The sequence below is a fragment of the Excalfactoria chinensis genome, chromosome 2 (assembly GCF_039878825.1).
Source record: "Excalfactoria chinensis isolate bCotChi1 chromosome 2, bCotChi1.hap2, whole genome shotgun sequence".
NCBI classification, from domain to species: Eukaryota; Metazoa; Chordata; class Aves; order Galliformes; family Phasianidae; genus Excalfactoria; species Excalfactoria chinensis.
The window spans coordinates 89005073-89017285 of NC_092826.1; the positions used below are offsets into that span (position 1 = coordinate 89005073).

At 43.4% G+C, this 12213-nt stretch overlaps 1 protein-coding gene across 7 annotated transcripts in view; it reads left to right on the forward strand.

The window, feature by feature from the left end:
* The first annotated feature begins 1629 nt into the window (after positions 1-1629).
* Positions 1630-12213, forward strand: part of KCNG2 (potassium voltage-gated channel modifier subfamily G member 2) — a 69254-nt gene continuing 58670 nt past the window's right edge. Inside the window, exon 1 of one of the 7 annotated variants that reach the window (XM_072330333.1) lies at positions 1630-1917. The gene's annotated coding sequence lies outside the window, so the exon portion shown is untranslated. Of the gene's footprint in view, positions 1961-2093; positions 2431-2455; positions 2616-2654; positions 3711-12213 lie in introns of those variants that run through there. The other 6 variants (XM_072330331.1, XM_072330327.1, XM_072330330.1 and 3 more) reach the window with 6 other exon arrangements.

The window sequence follows — 12213 nt, forward strand, 5'->3', positions numbered from 1 at the left end:
GGCTCATGTAAGGACCAGACATGGATGCATGCCATGGGAGAGCATCTTTTGGGTCTGGGCTGCTTGTCTGAAGAAATGCTACATAGCTAGAGATCTCCTTCCCCAGTTGGGTTAGTTCAACACTTCTTTTTGTATATGGCCACTAACCTACCTGCAAATACTCTGCTTAGTGTTACCAAGAATCTGTCAGAAACAACTTCACTGCTTTGTGAACAGAGCAGGGTCACAGTGAGCACTGTAAGCATGTAAAGTGCGTTTTTAAGACTATAAATCTAAAAGACTGTCTAAGACATTTGAAACTAATTAAAGAAGTTAAGCTGGTGTATGTCATGGCTTCAGTGTATGCCCTGTCACTGTTCTCATAGTTACAGTCTGTGGAACAGAATCTAATGGTAACACTAATAGAATGGATCAAGAAGAAATGCGTAAACACACCTGCAAAGCATTTAATCATGCTCCCTTTCTTATAACTGGGACTTAAGGTGGTGTTTTCTTTGAAGCAGGATCGAGCTCAACCAGTGTTTTCAGGCAGGAAGAATGATGAGGCCATACTCATACTTCTATGTAAGAAGAGCTCAACACAGAAATGTCTTGTTAACTGCAGTAGGAAGGCTTGATAGTAAACAAAGCTTACTAGATTTACTCCAGGCAAGCAGAAGAACAAGAGTAAGAAGGGTCAGTAGTTCTCATACTTTATGGGCATGAAATGAAACTGTCCTACCTTTTGACTTACAGCCCAGTTTTGCTGCTCCAGAAGTGAAACTGCAGCTATGCAGTTATGCTCACTACTCAATTATGGGACACGTATCAAACTTGCACGCAGAACAGCTTGACCCGGCTAACTTCTGAATGTAATAGTACCAAACCAGCATGTGAATAGCTGAGCTCGTAATGTCCTAAAGTGTAAGCAACAATTAGTAAAAGGATGACATCTGCAAGTATGTACAAAGAGCGCCTTCCTAATGCCTGAAGCTAGGATGAATAGGATGAACAAAACCACCTGGGGACAGAGAACATCACACCACACAAGGCATGCAACCCACAGGCTTCTGCAGTGGGCATCCTCATGGCTGCTTACAGAAGAGGTAAGAGTTTGGTAAGAGTTTACTGTTTTGTTTGAAACATGCAGAACTGACCCCTGTCCAAGCAAAGGGCTGCCTGAGATTAGCACCTCTATCAAGTTCCTATACTCTCCTATCAGATCTGCATATATATATATGTATATATAATATATATATACACACATACATATAATCTTTGCTTCAGTCTTAAGAGGCAAAAAGCATAACAGAGAGCAGAACTAGGCAGAAGTTTTCCCTGGGGGAAGAGGAAGAATACTGAAAGAAAATGGAACAAATGCCAACATAAGCAGTAAATAAATAACAGGATGTTAAGACTGACAAGAAAGTCAGGACCCAGAAACCATCGAGAGACATTTAGAAGAAACAGGCAGAGATACAGGGGGCAGGAAATACACTCCAGTGCACTTCAGTCTTTTTGGACGCGAGGTGTTGTGACCCAGGGCAGCCTGGAGTAGCAGCTATTCGCGAGAGCGGGTGGAAGGGCAGGACAATGCCCTTGTTATTACAAACACGGCAGGCATTACTCTCGCTGTTTGCACAGCGGAGCAGCCTCCTCTGGGTGCGCGGACCGTCTCCCCACCACATAAACGAGCAGCACGAGGCTTTACACCTTCCCAAGTCCTGCTCGCAGCCCGGCTCCGCGCACGGCGGTCACGGTCCCTGCGGGCGCATCGCCCCACTAACTCCGCCTGCCCGACGGGCCCCTGGAGAAGCCCCGCTCGGCAGCCCTGCCTCGTCGGGGCTGTCGGGTACTTCTTCACGATGCGTTTCCACGCCGGGATCCCCGGTCGTAGCGGCAGGGCAGAGGCACCGGAGTGATGCAGGAACTCAGAAGGTAGCTCTCCCAGGCGCCGAGCCCAGGGCAGGATTTCAAAGGGGTAAACGTACCCGGGAGGAGCGGCACAGCCGCAAGCGCTCACCCCTCGGGATTGCATTAGGTTTAAGCTGGCGCTTAGCTTTAGGGCGCCTCGCCCCGCAGGGTGCTCGCAGGCGGCAGCTTCAAACCGGGACGACCCGGTGCGCCTTTCTCCGCTGCTCTCGCGGATCAGTGATAACATCGGTGCCGCTTCCCGCTCGCAGGGGCGCTACCCTCCCGGGACATCCTGCGGGCAGCCCCCTCTCCACGCACAGCCTGGCGGTTACCGCCGTCCTTCCGAGACCCGCTGCGGCAGGAAAACGAGCCCGGTGGAGGGTCGGCCACCGCAGCACCTGCCCCTCCGCTGCGAAATGGCCGCCTCCCCGCGGGTGCCCCCCGGCGGCAGGCGGCGCTGCGCGGTCGGCTGGCGGTGGGCGGAGGGGCGCCGCGATGGAGCGGAGAGCGGCCAGCGAAGAGGAAGCAGCGCCCGCGGTGAGAGGGGGAGCGTGCGGGGGGACTTAGCGGTGACGGGCCGCCGACTTTGCGGGAGAGCGGCCGGCAGGGAGCGCGGGACGCAGCCGGGCCGCCGTGAGCCGGGACCCCCGCGCTGTAGTCCCCGTGGGGCGGGCTCGGTGCCCCGGCTGCCGGCCGTGCGGCTCCTCAGCTTCGTGCTGAAGGTAACGGAGCTTGAGGTTGTTCGGGGGGGCTCGGGACTGCCGGGCGGAGCGTGGCAGCGCGGTGTCTGCCGGTGCTAGAACTGCCCGAGAGCGCTTCTCCCTTTCCTTCGTCGTTTTAGGGGTGTTTCTCTTTAGTTGTAGAAATGAGATTTCCTGGGCTGTCACTGGTATAGGGGTAACGTACTCTGGCGTGCGAGCACAGACGAGCCCCTGCTCCAGGAGTTCGAGCTCAGCCCACCTCCCGCCGGGTTCCGGGATCGATCTCGAGGTCTGTTCGATATTCTGTAGGGTTGCCGTATCTACGAAGTAACGCGTGTAGCCAGCGTGACTGATTGTGGATTTCAGTTCGGATCTTAAGCTCTGAGTATGCATGTCAGTTACAGCGATGTTTGTTACACGTGTTACTAAAAGTTTGGGTATTGACGTGTTCTAAGTATCAGTGGATTGTAAATGGGGAGGAAATGTCGAGGGTCTGCGGTGGCTGTGAACTGCACTGTGCAGTGTTCGCATGCCCTGTGGACCTGAAAGCAGGGGTTAAGGTTTCTTCCAGGAACGAAGACTGTTATCTGTAAGACCCTGGATGCCCATGATCACCTTTAACAGCGCTTTTCCCTGAGAGACGAGCTCACCTTTCTGCGTAGCGTTGATTCAGGAGTGACTTTTACAAGTAGGAGCTTTACAGCACATCCCTTGTTCCTGAGGAAGGTTGGCTGAGTCCATAAAAAGTGTCGGACTTCAGCTGAGGACTTATTCTTGGTGCAGCCCGCAGTGCCAAAGTTGTTTCAGTAGGAGAGGCTTCTTTCGGGTCTCCTTATCTGCCACAGCGATTTCCACGGAGCTGGAATTCCTTGAGGATGACCTTCAGAGAGGGAACTCGGCTTTGCTCAAAGGATCACATACCTCGTTTGTTTGCTCTACTTAAGTCTTCCCTAAAGCAATAAGTAGAGCATTTGAAAGGAAACTCACGATTGAACATTCAGTACTTTGTCTCCCTTATGGAAAAGCCAGTAGACATTCGGACTTGTTATGGGTCCTGGAGAGGTTTCTAGCCAAGCACAGAAGATCAAATTTGGTACTGCTACAGGAAAATGTGAGGTGGGGGAAGGGATACTATTCCTTTTCTGTTTCTCATCCTTTATGTGAAGAAAGAAGGTTAAAAATTGGGCATGTTTATTTGTTTGTTTTATCTGGATCACTTTTAGTTGTTTAATCGGCGTGTTTGTTTCTCTGGAATCTCAAGACTTCTGCCTTTAAAAGAACATTGCATGATATTCTCAGGCGGTATGAATCTGAGATATTACTGCACTTGTTAGGAGATGAACAGCACTTGGTCTTGTGCCTAATAATACATTGTGGGAGCAGTGTGTTAGCTGTCAATAAATGTCTGTCGTCTCTTAGGTTTTAATTATAAAATGGTTTTTAAATGGCACACAAAGGAAACTTTCAGCTCAGTGTATGAGTGTGGTAGAGCCCTGTGTGTGAATGACACGGTGCCCACATCTATCAGCACTGTCTCCATTAATAAAGCCCTGTGTTGCTTCTGTGGCTTCAGTTTCAAAGCCCTAAAATATGTGCAGTTTTCAGTATGGTGGTTAGTTGTGGTTTTTTGCCTCCTTTAGCAGTTCTGTGCTTGTAAAACAGTTGCATTTTTTCTTAGAACAAGATAGAGGCAGGGTTGAAATATTTGCTGGATGCTTTTTACTTTTTCTTTGCTGTCACGTTTGATTCCGAGAACAATTTCAGGACAGTCTGAGGTTGCTACTAAGTAATCTGTCCTGTATCGGGCACTAAACGCAGCACTGTCTGGAAGGGCACTGTGAGTCAAGCAAATGCTGGATGGCTTTTGACGTGCTGTGGAAACCCTCTGTAAAAAAAACAAAAAAAAAACAACTTGTACTTCTGTAGCAGATCTGTCTAGCTTTGCAATCTAGTGCCAGAATAGCTGGGGGGAACTATCTGAGTAGTAGCTAACCTACACTAGTATCCTGCACATGCATGTTGTTTATTGAACTTTGAGTAGAGTTTTTATCTTGTTAACTTGCTCCTGGCAATCATTTGGTTGCTTATCTTGAGCAATTGGGAGCACAGAAGAATTGGATGTGATTGCTGTGTCCTGCCTTTGCAAGGCAGAAAGGTAAGGAAGCATCTTGAGACTGAGCAGATGATAAAATACATTTTCAATTTGTGCTATTAAAAGAAGAAACAGAAAACAGGAATAGTAAAAACACCAATTGTTTTCTAAAGCTAGGAATGATCGAGGAGGCTGTATCGTATTTTGAAATCTATGTGGATGCTCTAGGACCAGAATTGATTTTTCATACAGGTTAGTGTCGTTAGGGGGTTTATAAACTTTGGCAGGTGTATGTAGATGATGAGATTCAAGATTGTTTTTGAAAAAGGCTCCAAAAAAAAGCCTGAAAGGAAACTGAAAAGAAACTAAGATACCTCAGGTACCTCATAAAGTGTGCAGCGTACATTGCAGTGAGTTGACTAGCTTATTTGCTTAATTAAGGCATCCATTTTGGGTTACTGACTTGCACATTTCCCTGCTCAGATTAATGTCTTCATCAGAGTGATCGTTACAGCATTTATATTCAATGAACCTTAATGCTTTTTTTTTTTTTTTTTTTTTTTTTTTTTTTTTTTTTTTAAATCAGTCAGATATCTTTAAGTATTCATAATATTCTTGATAACTTTAAGATGCTTTTCCTTCTTTTCTGGTTACAGTTTATATTCTTATTCGGTATCACGGCTGAACCCATTTTCCATTTGAAGAATGTTCAGCCACAAGGCAGGCTCTTGCTTCTGTATGTTTGTGTACCGTCTTGTGTGGAAGACTTTTTCCATGCTCCTTGCTTTTCTTTTTCAGTGGGCTGAAGATGCCCAAGTGAATTCAGATTCTGTGCCGTGTGGTTAAATGTTAAGCAGAAAAAAAGTGTTTGAAGACCTGGCTAATGCAGGACAAGCGCCGATGGTTGTCTCTGGCTTTCACCTGACTTCCCAGAAGAGCAGACTGATGCTCTTCTTTGATACTCAAGATGAAAGAGGGGCCAGAGTCCCTCTGCTTCCTTGATGCTGCCTTTCTGCCCTTACCAAGTCAGAACTCATTTATAACGTCATACTAAAAGGCAGTATGCTTTAGGATGAGTGTTGTACATTTAAAAACTTTCAGAGCTTCCACTAACCTTAGGTGCGTGTGAATACGTTGAAGAGCAATTTCTGGAGCATTATTAAATATTTACAATCTCTGCATCTTTTTCACCCTTGGTGGGTGGGGGGTGGGGGAAGGATAGTCTCACAGCTTCCTAACACGAACTGACATCTCTGTTAAATGTTCAGGTTATGCCAACAGATGTGTCATTTCAGAGCCATAATGATGATAAAATCTGAAACTTCGAAGTGAAACGGACATTTGTGGTATGTTTTCCTAATGGTAGAAAACAAAAGGAAGAGCTTAAATGACTGTAATTGAATCAGGTCGCTTTAACATCTTTCTACTCCGGGTTAGAAAAGGTGCCAAACGATCTCTTTGTCTTTCAGGATTCTAGATAACTAAATTAAAATGGAAGGGATCATTAGAACTGTTAAATGTGGTGCCAGCTATTGAGAAAAATTGACACAAAGTTGCTTTGTTTACAGGGTATTCACACAAATAATGGTTCTCTGTGCTTACTTGGTTAGCCACTGCATTGCATTTTCTGAGCAATCTTGGCAGAAGTGGTAAAGTAAGTTGAAAACAAAGGTTCCAACTGAAGTGTGTTAAATACGAGTTCTGCTCAGCTGACAGGAGGTAAATCAGTATTAGGCAAATGGGAAAGAACGTGAGCGTTTAAAAGGAAAAAGAATTGTATGGAAGATTCCAGGAAGCAATAGTGATTAAACAAAAATAAAGCATTAAAAATGCATCCTTTTGGCATCACTACGAAAGGTGGAAAATTATGAGTTAGCTGAAATTTAAAAATCTACTTAGGAAATCAGGAAAACCTACCAGAAAACAGGTGCTAGGTTGATACAATACATTCAGGCTGGATGTTAGGAAATACTGCTTCTCTCTGAAAGGGTGGACAGGTGCTGGGATGGGCTGCCCCCGTGGGGGAGGTGGTGGAGTCGCCGACCATGGGAGTGTTCAAGAAGCATTCAGATATTGTACGGAAGGACACAATTTAGTGGGAAATGTTGATGGTAGATGAACAGTTGGGCTGGATGATCTTGGAGGTCTTTTCCAACCTTGATGATTCAATGAGTCTATTGATTATGCATGCCAGTGACTGTTGAGATTATTAGATTCTTCTTTTTGAGAGCTTTGAACTTCTTGAAGAAGCAAATACTGTTTAGGTTGAGATGATACGCACAAGAAGATCTTTGAAAGATTAATGTTGTTGGGTTGACTTAGAGCCATTTGCCTAAGTCCTCTATTGATGGCTCCACTAGCAGAATGATTAGACTGGTATCAGCTGGGCAGGAAATAATGAGCCAGTTCTGGTGCTGTCTGTGCTTGGGTTTGTCTTGAGCCCAGGAGCTCGAGTGAGTAGCTGTGGGTATGCTGGTTATACCCTTCTCACTCTGAACTGCATCCCTGCCTGCAGCAGTAGGAGCTCAAATCTTGGTGCATCAAGGATTTGGTGCCCTGGAATGATAAGTAAATTCAGTTTACTGAGAAGAGACGTTCAGTATATACAAATATCCTGTGCCATCCTTTCGGGTTGGTTTGTTTGTTTTAGTATTTCTAGTGAGACATTATTTGAAAGAGCTGAAAATGAAGCTTCTCAGATATACAGAAAAGCAGGTGTGTGTTGGCTGCAAGGCACATTTCTCCATTTAATGCGTATTTACTGTATCTGAATTACAACACATCTGTAATTTCAGAATGTTTAGGAAGAAACTGGACAGGTAAAGAAAAGAGGAAAAGTAAAACAGTCAGATTTAGAATGAAACTATCCTCCAGAGATTTGACGAGGCTGTGAAAATAATCCTTGTGGCAAACCTTGTAGCCCTGAAAAATATCCCTAATATCTTCAGGTCTCACTTTGCTGAGACTTTCGGATTCTGTTTGTTCACGGTGTTGAACAGAGCAGGATTCTGAATCCTAAGTTCATTTCTATATGTTATTTTCTTTTTCCCATTTAGTACTGAACTTAAGGTACAGTCTTTAAATCTTTGGCACATCAAACAAGCTTTGAATCAAAGAAAAAACTGTTTGCCACTGATCTGACTAAAAACAGGTCATCTCCTATGGTAAATCTGCTCACTGTATGAACTTATGAGGCTTTGTGTTATCTTGATATCTCTCTCTCTTTCACCTTCTCCTTTGGCTCTGCCCCTCCTTTACCATGCCTCGTCAGTACACGGATTGTGAGCCCTCATTTCTGTACCTCACATTGCTGCTGTGTTGGGCTGTCATTGGCATGAGCTAGAACAATCTTGTTCATAGCTAAGCTGAAAATTTGGTTACAGCTGTACTGGCTTTGATGAGTAATAATATAACATCGTATGCAGCAGCAACAGGAACATGCCTGTTTAACCACAGAAATTATGTAATTAACAAAGGGAAGGATGTGTGATTCCCTTCAGTGAGCTGAGGTCATGTTCTTTGCGTGGGTAGTGTGAAGGAATGTCAGCCTAAGGTTTAGCATGCTGTTCGAATTGGATTATCGAACGTACTGATGGATTTTTCAGCACACAGGATAATTGTTGTGATATTTGTTTTTAAAAAGATAGCCATCCTGTTTCAGAAAAGAGATGGAAACAATTGCTAGAGAAAGTGCATCATAAACACTGGAGAGGTCAGAATAATAGGGAAAGGCATAGTCAGGGCTTGAGGAATAGGAGGGTCTTTGAACTTGAGACTGAAGAATCCTGGGTACTTCCCTTTGGTGGCTGGTGAGCAGTAGGAGAAACAGTTGTTTTCCTTCAGATTTTCAGTGTGTTTTTTTTTCCAACCAATAAGGGCAGGAAGCTGGAGCCTCCATGGAGGCTCTGCAATCATAATATAAATCTGTTTGACAAAAGTCAGAATGAAGCCCAAATCTCTGTTAGTTCAGAGCTTTCCAAACATTATTCCAAGACTAAGGTCTGTGTAGCTTAGGATTCTGCTAACTGACTTGTTAGAATTAAATTCTTATGTGGCTCTTAAGAATGATTTCTCTTCTCACAAACTGTCTCTGATAGTATGATTGAGTTAAGGAGGTAATGCATTTAAAGCAGTTGATTCCCAGGATTCAGAATGCACACTGAGAAGTTTTAGTTTGTAATTCTGATATACTAAGTGACTCTTTATGATGACTCCTGTAAATTTTGCATGAAAATTTTGATACACCATCAAAATTGACACCATACTTGTATGCTTTGTGTTTCCTTTCCTCTTCTATTTTTTCCCATTAATGAATTTTCAATTATATTTTGAGAGCAGAAGCTTGCTGTGTTTCTCCACACATTACTGTTACTGGACCTCTTGCCATCTCTTCAAGCTGTGCAACATTGTCAATCAGCTGAGCTGTTAAATTTATTTGCAGTAATACTAACCTAGTTGTAACCTTACCTGGCTGTTCACAATAATGGATGATTTTACCTTCCAGCAGATTGTAAACCTAAGAAATCAGTGAAGCCACAAGAAGCTTGTTTGGGATTTTTATTGACATAAACATGCGCTTACATTGAATGACATCATTTATATGATGTTGCTTAATATCCAGAAGTACACATTACAATCTTGGCCCTCCTACGTTTAATCACAGTGATGGTTCCTGTGGAAGTACTCACAGTAATATTCACAGTCTTACTTACAAGCTAATTTTATGTACAACATTTAAGTTCAGCTGAACTTGTGTCTGCTGATTAAGGGAAAGTCATGGTTCCACAGCAGCACATTAGGACTTCTCTACTCTTGATCCTACACAAAGGGAGGAGCAATGCCAAGCAAACCAGTTCTAGTTCAGATATGGTTTGTTTCCAGAAGTTCTGTAGCTAGAGTAATTTTTTTGTTCCTTTGTTGTTCCTGATGTTTGTCAAGGGACAATTCAAGGTCAATTCAGGGTTGTCTTTCAGCTGTGATTTTTCATTTTATTAGATGCCTGATATATCATCGAAGGCTTCAAAAATGACTTTTCTGAGTATGACTCAAAAACCCGTGAAAACCTTTGAAAGTATATGCGGTCAAATGAAGCTGATTAGTGTTATATATGAAATAAAGAAAAGGAATTTTTGGATTGTTCTTTGTGACAAGCTGGAATGTTCTTGAAGCTAGGATAAGGCTCCGTTTTGTACTTAGTGGCTTTGAAACCAAAGACTGAGTCCTCTGGGGTTATGCACAACTTTATCAGAGAGTATAAACAAACAGCATATCCTCCACATTTTTGAGTCGTAGCAGTTGGTAACTGTAGATTTTTAATCTTCCCTCTTGTATGTATGTTCTTTAATGTAAATGTCACTAAAATATTCTCATTTCAGTATTACACTTAGTATTTCCTGAAATTTATTGAGTTCAGTCTGTCTTTGTGGTTTTATGAGGTTTCATGCTGTGAAGGCTTCCTCTGACTGCAGAAATACTTGAATTTGTTCTGGAGACTGCTGTTAAGGGCTCGCAATGGAAGCAGTTCCTGGGGAATGTTCTTGGTTGTACCGATGTAAATCAAAGGATCCTGACCAGATTTGCCTTTGTATAAATGAGAGCACATCTGAGTCCCAGATGCTTGTTCTAGTATTTCTTTGTACTTGTACTGTAAGATAGAGTTGAAACCTTCAGTCATGGATTAATAATATATTACCCTTGGTCTAAGCAATGGTGAAAGTTCTGATTTGATTTCTTTTCTACCTTAAAAATAAAAGTCTGTGAAAAGAGCATACGTTCAGTTCAGTTCCCAATCCTGGCTGGCTTTACCCTTATTTGCACAAATGTTCCTACTGAATACATAGATATCCTGAAGCGAGTATGGACTCCTGCAAGCAAGGGGTTTCAAGAGTGGGGTTTTACAGAACTTCTGAACACTTTGCATTTATCAAACCTCATACATCCTCATTACTGCTTCACAGCTGTGATGCTTTGTCATGTTAAGAAGCGTGGTAAATTGCTTTTGATAGCCGTATTGTTACTCTATAGGTTCTGATAGTGAATTACACTGTGGCACTTGTTCAAATTTTAGATATGTGTTTACTTCTCAGAAATACGCTTTTTAGTTTCATATCAAAGGAGAACTACAAAGATGGTGAAAGGTCTGGAGGTCAAGGTGTATGAGAGTGACTGAGGTTCTTTAGTTCGCTCAGCCCAGAGAAGAGGAAACTGAGGGGAGGCCTCATGTTGGCTTACAGCTTCCTCACGAAGGGAACAGGCAAGCAAATGCTGATCTCTCTGGTGTCAGCAGCAGGACTTTTGAGGATGACGTGGAGTTGCATCAGAGGGTCCTAGAATCACCAAGGCTGGAAAAGACCTCCAAGATCATCCAGTCCAACTGTCCACCTGTCATCAATATTTCTCACCAAACCACATCCCTCAGTACAGCATCTAAATGTTCCTTGAACGCCTCTGGGGACAGTGACTCTACCACCTCCCTGGGCAGCCCATTCCAGTGCCTGACCACTCTTTCAGAGAAGAAATTTTTCCTGAAGTACAACCTGAATTTCCCTTTGTGCAACTTCAGCCCATTCTCTCTTGTCCTGTTGTTAGTTACCTGGCAGTAGAGGCCAACCCCCACCTTACCACAGCCTCCCTTCAGGTTGTTGTAGGGAGTGATATGTTCTCCCATGAGTCTGCTCTTTTCCAGACTAAATAATCCTACCAGCTGTTCCTTATACGACTTGTCATATTGACTATTGGCTGAAGGTTCTTTACCAGAGGGTGGTTGGGTACTGAAACAGGCTCCCCAGAAGAGTAGTCACGGCACCAAGCCTGCCATAGTTCAATAAGCGTTGGGCCATTGCTCTGAAGACATGGGGTTTGATTTTGTGGTGGTTGAGTTGGACTCAGTGATCTTTGTGGGTCCCTTCTAAACTGGGATATTCTATGATTCTAACTCTTTGCCACTATTGCTTCAGGGATTTCTGCAGGATGCTGGCATGGTATGCTACGATTCTTGCCTTGTTCTTTGTCAGAAGAGGTATATGAGGCCCATAAGGATCTATTTAAAGAATTTTCATAGTATTTTTCTTCTCAATAACCTAGTTGTTCCCTGTGTACCTTAGCTCAATCAACCTCAATTGCAGGCAGTACTGTTGAAGAGACAGTGTACAGATCTCAGAGGAATGCGCAGAAATAATTTGCAATCCTGATGGAGAGCAATGTTTTCTTAATTGTCTTTTTTCCCAAATGTTAAGAATTCACTGGAGTATGTTAGATTATGCCACTCTTGTTATTCTTAAGAGTGAACATTATTAGAAAGAAAAAAGAAAAATTAATCATAGCATAGAATTATCCTCCTTTATAATTTTGAAGTTATTCTATGCATCACTGGAGACTTCAGCACAGAATAATGAAACAAGAGAAATGGCCTCAGTTACGTTAAATAGGATAGAAAGGTATAAAAGAAATCAAACAGCTTATTTTCAGAATGTAAATGAAAATGCAGTGTTTGGATTTGCCTTTGTAGGGGCAAACTGCCTGTGTGAG